This window comes from Taudactylus pleione, unplaced genomic scaffold, assembly GCF_031769625.1.
Source record: "Taudactylus pleione unplaced genomic scaffold, aTauple2 ptg000903l, whole genome shotgun sequence".
NCBI lineage: Eukaryota > Metazoa > Chordata > Amphibia > Anura > Myobatrachidae > Taudactylus > Taudactylus pleione.
Window position 1 is genome coordinate 3564871 of NW_028285304.1, and position 12091 is coordinate 3576961.

The 12091-nt window shown below is 49.0% G+C and overlaps 1 protein-coding gene across 5 annotated transcripts in view; it reads left to right on the forward strand.

Moving 5' to 3' along the window:
- Positions 1-12091, forward strand: part of AGBL3 (AGBL carboxypeptidase 3) — a 141845-nt gene that overhangs the window by 24158 nt on the left and 105596 nt on the right. For 4 of the 5 annotated variants that reach the window (XM_088459304.1, XM_088459307.1, XM_088459306.1 and 1 more), the window contains exon 1: positions 6313-6457. The exons of the other annotated variant lie outside the window; for it this stretch is intronic. The gene's annotated coding sequence lies outside the window, so the exon portion shown is untranslated. Of the gene's footprint in view, positions 1-6312; positions 6458-12091 lie in introns of those variants that run through there. 5 annotated transcript variants of the gene reach the window in all.

The following is a 12091-nucleotide window of genomic DNA, read 5'->3' on the forward strand; positions in this document are numbered from 1 at the left end:
CGTAGGATGCGAGCGGCCAGGGGGCGTAGTTTCCCAAAAAACGACCGCAAGTTTTGTTAGCTCGTTCAGACCTAGAGGCGTGAACAGACCGCAAACAGCGAACGGTTCATTTGAATAGCCACCCCTATTTTCTGTACGAGCGAGCGCTAATTGCGTCCGGCTCTGAATCAGGCCCATTGTTTTTATTTGAGGTGTTCTAGTTGTATTGCTTTGCATAGGGGCCCTGTCGCAGGAGTGTGACCAGCAGCGCTATACAGACTGGTGGCAGCAGCACCTTCACTCACCACTCACACCAATGTCACTGTGTACCCTGTGCACAGACTGCTATGTAACCTCTCCTATTCAACCACCACTCACACCAATGTCACTGTGTGCCCTGTGCACAGACTGCTATGTAGCCTCTCCTATTCACCCACCACTCACACCTATGTCACTGTGTGTCCTGTGCACAGGCTGCTATGTAACCTCTCCTATTCACCCACCACTCACACCTATGTCACTGTATGCCCTGTGCACAGACTGCTATGTAACCTCTCCTATTCACCCACCTCTCACACCAATGTCACTGTGTGCCCTGGGCACAGACTGCTATGTAACCTCTCTTATTCACCCACCACTCACACCAATGTCACTGTGTGCCCTGTGCACAGACTGCTATGTAACCTCTCCTATTCACCCACCACTCACACCAATGTCACTGTGTGCCCTGTGCACAGACTGCTATGTAGCCTATCCTATTCACCCACCACTCACACCTATGTCACTGTGTGCCCTGTGCACAGACTGCTATGTAACCTCTCCTATTCATCCACCATTCACACCTATGTCACTGTGTGCCCTGTGCACAGACTGCTATGTAACCTATCCTATTCACCCCCCTCTCACACCAATGTCACTGTGTGCCCTGTGCACAGACTGCTATGTAACCTATCCTATTCACCCACCACTCACACCTATGTCACTGTGTGCCCTGTGCACAGACTGCTATGTAACCTCTCCTATTCACCCACCACTCACACCAATGTCACTGTGTGCCCTGTGCACAGACTGCTATGTAACCTATCCTATTCATCCACCACTCACACCAATGTCACTGTGTGCCCTGTGCACAGACTGCTATGTAACCTATCCTATTCACCCACCACTCACACCTATGTCACTGTGTGCCCTGTGCACAGACTGCTATGTAACCTCTCCTATTCACCCACCACTCACACCTATGTCACTGTGTGCCCTGTGCACAGACTGCTATGTAACCTATCCTATTCATCCACCACTCACACCAATGTCACTGTGTGCCCTGTGCACAGACTGCTATGTAACCTCTCCTATTCAAGTGAACGCAGTCCCAAAGCCCCTCTCCCCGCACCCCTTACCAGCCATTCGCATGGGGCAGCACCTATCTATTTTGTTTTTGCTATTGCTCAGCTTTAACTTGATGGATCAAGATGAAATAAAGGGTGTAATTCAGACCCGGTCACAAGTGCTGAGAGCTCGCAACCGGGTCGATGTTAAGGCCCTGCGCACGCGCAGTGGCCACACAGCACGTGCGCAAGCCCCGGAGCGAGAGAGAATTTCTGTCGCTCAGGAGCTCACTACAAAAGGGGTGGCTGTCGATGTTGATCGACAGCTCGCCCCGTTTTGTAGGCGGGGAGGAGGGGTGGCTACACAAACGGAGGCATTCCCAAGCGAATGCCTGCCGTTTTGTGGGCGGTCGCACTGACATGAGCCGTGATGTCAGTGGGGCGTTTCCTGCTCGATCAGAGCAGGAAGCTCCCTGGGGCTTGCGGCTGCCAAGACCCAACCTTAGGGTCTCGTCGCAAGCCCTGATGGTTACGATGGTCTTGACCATAGCGACCATCACCCTGGTCGGTCGCTAAGCTGTGGGTGGTAATCCACAGCTTAGCTAGCAACCAGGAGGCCGCACTAAAAAAAAGAAGCAGCTGCCCACATTCAGAACGAGCGCTCGCTTCTTGCGACCGCCTCTGAATGAGGGCCAAAGTGCAGGTTATTTCTAGGAGTTTCCACGTGATGCAGTTTTCATGAAAATCGGTTCAGTTGTTTTTGCGCCAACAAACAGACAGACACAACGTTCTTATAATATTAGTATAGATCATACTTACCTACTTTCTCCTCCCCGGGAGAAGCCTGGGTGGGAGAAGCAGTTGGACGGTGATGGGGGCGTGGCCAGGCAGTTTGAATGATCAATCCCCGCCCCCTCACAATAAAAATGCTGTGATTACTGCTCATTTAAATAGGGGGCTGGGCCAAATGACACCATTCTGCCATGAAACTCCGCCCCTACCCATGGACTGCCGTTCTCTGAGAAAGTTTTACCTATCCTGTCCACTTCACTAGGAAGTGGGCAGGATGCGGGAGAAGTGACTACTCTTCTGGGCGTGTGGGTGGTTACCCGAAAAATCTGAATCCTTCCATGATCTCGGGAGAGTAGGCAAGTATAGATATAAATATATATATGTATATATGTGTGTGTGTACAGGGGTGTAGCATGTAGCCATGGCGCCCAGGGTATTGTGTGCTACCGTGCCCCCACCCCCCAAGTAGCGCATTATGTGAGCGCCTCTGAATGAGGGCCAATGTCCTTCCAGTATCGATGGAGGATAGCACTCTTCTCTACAGCAAGTGAGCCAGTACAGCACTTGCTCAGTATGGCAGAGCGCTGGCCTCGGGAGAGAGGACCAGCCAGGCTCCTCCCTCATCTAGGCCCCGTAGCAAAGCATCCCCAGCTACCACCACTGACAATAGAATGAAACTGGTGTTTGTAAGAAACACCTTTAGCATAAGTTAACAGACTCAGCCCAGGTTAATTCCTTTGAGAAATCACTGGAAAAACAAGAGCAGAGATATATATCTTAAGTTTTAGGGTTACATTCAACCGTTTTTCTGGATAAGGCCGTTTATATGTTATATATATACAGTAAGTTCAAATTCTACACCGTACTACAGGGCCATAACTAGGAATGTACACCCAGTGCATCTACCCTGGAAATACATACAAATGACCGGCGGTCGGGATGATGTTCAGGGTCCCGTCAGGGGCCGGTAAGTAGCCTAAACCTCCCCCTCCCCCCCTAACCCTCCCCCCGGTGTTTCCTAACCGTAACTTCATCCCATGGTGCCTAACCCTAACCTGCCCCCAGTGGTGCCTAAGCCTAATCTCCCGTTCCCACACCCTAAACCTAACCCTTCCCCGGGGTTGTGCCTATTCCTATCCTCCCGTTCCCGCACCCTAAACCTAACCCTAACCTCCCCCCGGTGGTGACTAACCCCACCCCACCCTCCCCGCAGCCTAACCCCAACTCTCCACGGTTGGTGCCTAACCCTAACCCACCCTGGGAGGCCCCTAAACCTAACTCCCCATCCCCGGCCTAACCCTAGCCTGCATACTTACCATCGAGATGCCAGCGGTCTGGATGCCGACGTTGGTATCTTGATCACTTTGGGATGGCGGCGTCAGCATTCTGACGGGCGTTGGGATTCCGGCGCCGGTATATTGACGCCCGGCATCCTGTCCTCCGGCATCCTGATGGCATCCCTCTGCCCTGGGTGCATGGCTTTTGTCTCAGGCTTCTGGGAGAGAAGTCCGTCGCATCCTTATGACGTGCCCAGCGCACAGCTCCGTGCACTCGGCTACTCACTTTGGTGCGACACAGCTATATGACGTAACATGTGCGGGGGTCAATGTCAGTCAGCCCAGGGCGCAGAAGGGAACTGCTGCAGTTGTCATCTATTAAAAGTTCAAAATACAAAAATAATCAGACTGGCGCTAATAGCGATAAATAATAATAAATCCAAAAGCAGCTGCACGCACCAATTGGTCTGTGTACACCCAACTGAGACCACCAAAGGTGATCAAACACAAAAAGAAAGATGAACACTAGTGGTGTTGCGCTAATAAGGTTGATTAATGAATCTTGATTAACAAAACAGTAACCAGATATGGCAGAAAAAGAAGTGATTCAAGACACCAGTAGTAGCATTTAAATGTTCAATCTTTATACAATATATATATTCATATAACAATGAAACGGAATCGGTTCGAATCCCGGCAGCGTCAGGCCGACAGAGAAAGAGATCCCGGCAGCGGCAGCCCGACAGCGCTGGAAATCCCGATTGTCCCCAGGTAAGTACTAACTAACCAAACCTACCCCCCTAACCCTCCCTTAGGGGTGCCTAACCATGACTTCCCCCCAAGTGGATAATCCTAATTCACCCCCCCCTTCCCCGCTGCCTAAACCATAACCTCCCCCGGGGGTGCCTAACCATAACCCCCCTTCCCCTAGCCTAACCCTCCCGGGTGGGTGCCTAACCCTAAATCCCCCCCAGGAGCCCTAAACCTAACCCTCCCCCCCCCCCCCGCGGCTGTCTGCTCGCGGCCCCTGGCATCCCTTCGATTGAGATGCCGGTCTCCCGGCGTAGGGGTAATGACGGGCGTCTAGATTTTAGACGCCTGTCATTTAACCCTAGCCGGGATTGAGGAGTCGGGAAGCCGGCGGTCGGTATTGCAGCCGCCGGCATCCTAAACGTATACCCAATGAAACATGTGCTAAAGGGTCATGTCCTTTTAGCACATGTTTCATTGTATATGAATATATATATATTGTATAAAGACTGACCATTTATATGCTACTATTGGTGTCTTATTTTTCAGCCATATCTGGTTACTGTTTTATTAATCAAAAATTCATTAATCAACATTATTAGCGCAACACCACTAGTGTTCATCTATTAAAAGTTGCCTTACATTCAAGAATGGTATCTCGCCATATCCTTCCATGCAGCTGAAAAACAGCTGGGAGAGAAGCTATTTAATATTTCAGTGTTTTTTTCTGCTGGCAGAAAAACTCTGCGTGAAAAGTTCTACATAGGGGCCCAAGCAATGTTCCAGCAGCTGTTTAATCGCTTGTGTGACAGGAGCCGGAAAATGAACATAGACTGTGTGACAGGATGGGCTCGCTCCACCACACGGGTGACTGCTGCCTGCCAGAGACTTGTCCCGAGCGACCACTACTGCTGGCACCGTGAAGTAGGAAATATAAACAGACAAATTTCTGATGCTCATTAATAACTAATCCCATTCATTATTTGAATGGAATAAAATTGGTGTTTATATCTATTTTTGTCACAGGGAATAATATGGCACCCGTGGCATCTCCAATGTGTAAACATTAGAGTGCTTTTGGCACGTCTGCGTACATACTGATGTGGAGTGAATGATGTCAGTGTGATCAGAGCTGGATTAAGACTATATAGGGCCCTTGGCAGGGAAAGTTTTAGCCCCCCTGTCCATACTTCAGCACATTATCACTAGAGCAGAAGTCGAACTTTTATTATCCTACATGTGCACTTATAATGGTCAAATACACTGTGATTACTTCATGCCCATATTATACCAAAAGAATCAATGAGATTGTGTGCCGTTACCTTGCCCATATTATGCCAGCAGTGACTATATATGCCAGCAGGTACCCAGATTACACCAGCTTTGGTCATATACGTATATATAAGCAGTGCTCAGTGCCCTTATTATTATAAACCAGCCATGGGATCTCATAAAGTACTAACTATGCCCATATGATAATGTGCAATCATTTAGTAGATACCCAGGCAGTACCAACAGTGACCATATTGTACCAGCAGTGCCCATATGGTTCTGTGACGAATACTGGTCTGTGTGCGGCCTTTCCACAACAATAATTAGATTTAATGTGGCATGATATGCGACTGGTGCCTGGTTTACCCTTGTACCATGCTCCCTGCGATGATCTCATGGCCAAAACTGTCATTGACAAACTGAAAGTGTCAACTGCACACCAACATGGCGCCACTAGTTGTAGGAGGGCAAACGATGCCGCCACCAGGCTCCTTTGCTGGCACCCATATCTCTGTGTGAGGAGCAGCTTGGCCCAGGCACTGCTGATGGAAGCTTATTACATTCAGAGCAAGTAATAAGGTAGTTTTATTGTTATATATTGAAAAATAGGAATACATCTCTCAAACATGGCATTGTCCCTGGGGATTAGGGCATGCCAACAACTGCTGGGCACACAGCAAATGCATGAACCAAGTCCCACTACTAATATAAGGTGGTGGACACAGGGGAATGATGCAGCCAGCTCAGGTCTCCCTCCCTAGTCCCTGTCACCACCACTCAGTGTTTTACAGGTGAGCACTTGGCAGTGCCCGGCTGCAGTAGGAGGAGTAGGCGTGGTCTTAACATGCCAACCAATCAGAGCCGCGTATCATAACGAGGCCTGGAACGCAGGCAGGCCATGTGCTTGGTTGCCATGACGTCGGGTACACACAGGCTCCTGGAACTGGCACTGGGCCCTGGGGGTGGGGACTGTGAAGGGCCCGGGGGAGAGGCCACTCTCACTCACTAAGGAGCCTGTATCAGTGGAGGATGCAGCACGGGACAGCCCGAGGGAGACAGCAGGTGAGGCAGCAGAGGGTGCTGGGGCTGTGGTGGGGTGACTGCTGATAACATGGGAGTTAGGGATGATGTACTGGGGTCCACAGGTAAAGTGTGTGGGGATGGGGTGTATAGTGGGAAACGGGGAAAAGTTTTGATTTTCATTGGGGAGCATAAAATGGGGTAATTGGGGTGTAACTGTGTAACTACTAGTGAGGAATGTCGGGGGATAAGTGTTCAAAAAGTTACACAGTAAGCGGGGACAGACTAATATATAATTACTGTTTGGCTAAAACTTAGGGTAAAAGTTCAGAACATGGGGTACACTAACCTAACATACGTAACCTTGTCATATAGTAAAATCTCTATCTATCTATCTATCTATCTATCTATCTATCTATCTATCTATCTCTCATATCCCTCTCTCTTTATCTATCTATCTATCTATCTATCTATCTATCTATCTATCTATCTATCTATCTATCTATCTATCACTCCAGAAGGGTGGCACTCAATAGACTGATATAGTAATAGAATGGTCTTTTTTTTGCGTCACAACAACATTTCGGGGTTTCCCCCTTCGTCAGTGACAGCAGTACATTGACTACACACATAGCCCTTACCTTATCTCACCATACGCTAATGGGCGTCTGCATACACAAAGTGATCGCACGCCAAAACATAGTGGGTGTGCTCCTGCCTTATCGAGCGAGCGCCTGCCATGGCGTCACTTAGCCGAATTTGCATACGCTGGGTGCGAGCGATCGCATCTAGCGAGCGGGTCTGAATCAGGTCCTCTGTCTTTAAATCGAGCACCTCATTGTACTGACGATCTGTATGCAGTGTGGACAATTTGGATTAATATTCTCTCTCTCTCATAAATATAATGTATAAACAAATACTCTCTGCTAGGAATAAAAAGAGAATTGCTGAAAACAGGGCATCATTACCTGCTGCCACTAATCACCAGGGACAGCTCCATCCTGACCTTCAGGTTTACTTTCTGACACTGTTCTTCCGACCTAAGCTCGCACTTTTCTTGTCCTAACATGTATTTCTGCACAGATAATGTGTTGCATAAATATGCCATTACATATTGGCAGGGAGCGTGTAACCGTATAACACTTTCTCATTATAGTTATTTCTGGCGTTCAGGTCCTGGCACCTGCTGCTTACACCTACATACATTGCACTTTACATGATGCGCATCGATTCACCTGCCCAGCAGATATGTGTCCCGGAAAATGATATTAGAAAGAGGTGGCAGCTATGAATGGCAGTGTGGGGTTGTGGTTAAATAATACGTTGTAAAGGGATTGTGTGAGAAGAACAGGTGATTACATTGGCATTAGCAAGACACACAGAAGCGCAGACTTGGATCGCTCATTATAGGAAGTGAAGACAGGCATTTGGAAAGTCTCAGGATACTGGGGGTGACGTCTCTCCAATAATATATCACACAGCTAAATAAGCTAAAATGGACCATTTAGCAAACTCACTGTAAATACAAAATCCTTTCTTTATTGTCACAAATTAACAATTTCTTTGTTTTCAACCTGCGTTAAAAGTGCTTTAGACCAGTGCTTTTCAAAGTCCTCGGTACACACTAACATTGCATGTTTTCCAGATCGCCTTCCAAATCATAACTGAAATAATTAGAACCACCTGTGGATATTTTAAAAATGTCAGTCAGTAATGAGTACACTTGTGCTCCAGCAAGGAGAATATGGAAAACATGCACTGTTAAAGCTAGGTACACACTATATGATATATTGTCCGATATATCGTCTGCGACTGATCGGAACAACCATCGTATAGTGGGCCTGATTCATAGACTGACGTTTTGCACAGCCGCACACAAGTGTCTGTGCAATACCGTCCATCTAAAATGATAATGCAGAAGGCGCCTGAAGAGAAGAGACACCTCCTGTCAGCATCTGCGATGCCAGCGCTGCAACCGAGGTCACAGCCTGGGATCACCATCGCGACCGATCCCTGGCATTGGCCAGCTAAGTAAGCCTCAGCTTACGCAGGCTGGTCGGCTGCTGGCGAGACCAGGAAGTCAGCATCCATGGGGGCAGACCCTGGCCTCAGCACTTCCGACGCACCCCCTGTTTCCAGGAACGCAGGCTGCCCCGCACCAGCCTCCAACGCTTCTGCCTGTCAATCAGGCAGAGGCTTAGGGGACCTGTGTGCGAGATTGCAGAACCTGTTCTAGACATGCACAGAAGGGTCCTGCGCAAACACAGACTTTCTAAAATCCGACGTGTGCTAACCCTCTAGTTAGCATACATCTCTGAACCGTGGGCCTGATTCAGAGACTGTCGCTCGCTGTGAATCAGGGCGTTTTTTGTTTTTTTTTATGGAGCGGCCTCCTGGCCGCTCGCATAGCTGTGGGTTGCTATTGCGAGCGGCCAGGATGATGGTCGCGATGGTCTCGACCATCGGGCTTGCGACGAGACCCTTGTGGTAGGGTCTCGTTCATCGCAAGCCCCAGAGAGCTTTCGGCTCTAACAGAGCCGGAAGCTCTCCACTGACATCACGAGTGATGTCAGTGGGGCCGCCCCCAAACGGCAAGCGTTCCCTCGGGAAAGCCTCCGTTTGGGAAGCCACTCCCCCCGGTCAGCCCACTAAACGGAGCGAGCTGTCACTCAACATCGACAGCTCGGTACCTTTGGTGCGAGACCCAGAGCGACGGATTGCCCGTCGCTAGCCGGGTTTCGCGCATGCGCATGACGGAGCCGGCTCCGTCATGCGCATGCGCTATGGGCCACCATCGACCCGGTTGCGAGCGCTCAGCGCTTGTGACCGGGTCTGAATCTGGTCCCGTGCCCAGTGTGTGCTGCACATCAGATGGGTCGATGCCCCGGATGATGCAGTGTAGTTACATTAGACATGTAACGATATATCACACCGTCGTACAGCGGATCGTGCAGTGTGTATGGTGATGTGATATATTGTTGCATCGCCTGGTCGTCCAGGTGTGTACCAAGCTTTGGTGTGTCCCGAGGGCTGGATTTGAGAAGCACTGCTTTAAGTTACGCATGTACTAGATACATGTCCTACTTGATAGATATATATATATTATATTATATATAATTATATTATATTAGTATGTAGTCAGGAAGCCAGCGGTCGAAATGCCGACCGCCGGCTTCCCGTCTGTGAAATTCCGGCATGGGACTAATGATGGGCATATAAATACTGACGCCTATCGTCAGCCCCATGCAGAAATCCCGACGCCCGGCATACCGAACATAGGTAAGCCGGGTGTCGGGACCTGTTAGCTGGGGGGTTAGGTTAGAGGGGTTAGGTTTAGTCCTGGGGTGACTTAGGGCTAGGCTCCCCCCTGGTAGGGTTAGGATTAGTCTAGGGAAAGGGAGGATTAGGGTCAGGCACCTCCGGGGGGAGGTTAGGGCTAGGCACCCCCCCCGGGAGGGTTAGGTTTAGGGAGGGGGGGGGGGTTAGGTTTAGGCACCCCTGGGGGGAGGTTAGGGTTAGGCACTAGGGAGAGGAGGTTAGGCCTAGGCTCCCCTAAGGGAGGGTTAGGGGGGGAGAGGAGAGGGTTAGGATACTTACCAGGCGCTGTCAGGATATTCATCTGCCGGACCTCCAGCGTCAGTATTTCATCCACCGGGCTTAGGTCCGTCGGTATGTCATACCGATTCCATATATATTGCGCGGAAAATTGTGCTGCAATACTGTCGCCTCTTGGCAAGTTTGTTTGAGAAGTTGCTCATGTAAATATTCCTCACTGCAATTTTTAGATAAAGATACCGCAAAGGGATGCAAAATATAAGATCCTGGCTTGTGTAATTGGATGTTAATGATCTATTATTCCCTGCAAACTTAATTCTTGTAATAAATAAGGAAGGACCTTTTAATCCTTGTTAAACATACAGTATGTTTACATTTCAGAGTCATATGGTGGAAACCTATGTATGGGGGGATGCTAGGAATGGTGGTATGTGACATTAGCATTGAGGGTGTAAATTAAAGTAAGAATGATTATGTACAATATATAATGTAGCTGACAACATAAGCAGTATAATGTAATAAAGTAAAGTCGCTGATGTAAAGTTATCCATAAAATGTTAGAAATAAAACTGTTTTGTCACTTCCTGTTTTTAACTGCAATGTCGTATATGTATCCTGAGTATGCTGGATACAGTCAGGTGCATAAATATTGGGACATTGACAGAATTGTCATATTTTGGCCTCTAGTCACCACCACAATGGCTTTGAAATGAAACAAACAAGATGTAAAAGTGGGAGGCACATATAGAAACCGTTGTAATTCCTACACCGTTCACCTGATTTGGATGTAATTACCCTCAAATGAAATCTGAAAGTCTGCAGGTAAAGCACATCTTGTTTGTTTCATTTCAAAGCCATTGTGGTGGTGAATAGAGGCCAAAATATGACAATATTTATGCACCTGACTGTAATTGATGAATGCAGCCACACAACACTCCAGGGAAGATGGGAATGAGTTGAAGTTGAACATACGAGCATTTGCGGAGCGTATATAGCGCATATTGCACTGCACATGCTTCAGAACTGGGAGTACGCCAGCACAGGCCATGCAGTGTTGTGCGCATTTTGATCTCCTCTCCGCTTGCGATTGAAGAGACATCATTGGGTTATAATGGGGGGGATGCAGTTTATAGACCGGCGGACTAAATGCAGCCGGTCTATATCCCGACAGGAGAAGCCCGACGGAGGACTTAAGATAGGCATCGAAATACCGATGCCTATCTTATGGACAACAGCTTGAACGAGGTAAGCTTGGGGCGTCCTTAGCATTAGCCGCCGTTGGGGTTAGGTTTAGGGAGTGTAGCGGGGTTAGGTTTAGGTTTTGGGGGGGGGAGGAGGAGGATAGGGTTAGACACCCCTAGGGGGGAGGGTTAGGCACCCGCTCGGAAGTTTTATGGTTAGGCACCCTTATGGGAAGGTTAGGGGGAGAGGGGAGGGTTAGGGTACTTACCAGCCGGCGTCGAGATCTCCTACTGTCGGGCTTCTCATGTCGGGATTTGATACCAATAAACAGCCGCCGGTATTTCATACCGATTCCGTAATGACAGGGTCATATTTCTGTAGATATGGCGCATGCGTAAAAGACTGGCGTAGGGGGCAAAGTATTCTGCACATGCGCCTGCACAATTTTTTTTCAAGGGTGGAGGGGACTCACAAACACTGCACACAGGCCTCTGTCCACGCCTTACCATGACCATATTTCCACATCTATTTACTATTATTATAGATTTGGACAATGATTAAAATGATGTCATCACGTTGTGCGTACTTTGCTGCCACAATAGCCGAGACTTTCCTCCCGGTGGTTGTCACATAACCAGGCCCCTATACACTTAGGCCAGCATAATGACACACTTATAGTCTCTCTCCCCCCCCCTCTCCCGTGGGTACATGCATGTGCCACCAGGAAGGCAGAGAAGATGTGCTGCTGAGTGTCCCAGACTGGCTGTAAGGAGGGGTGATCCCCAGCCTGGCCTGCAATAGTGTGCCACACTGGGGAGGGGATTAGATGGGGTTGCTAGGGGGGTCTGGAGACCACTAGTGGAGGAGAATGTGCTCTTTCTGCCGTCCAGCCAGCGGCTCTTGAGTTCCTGGCACTATTGCGGGGTCCCTGAGGAGGAT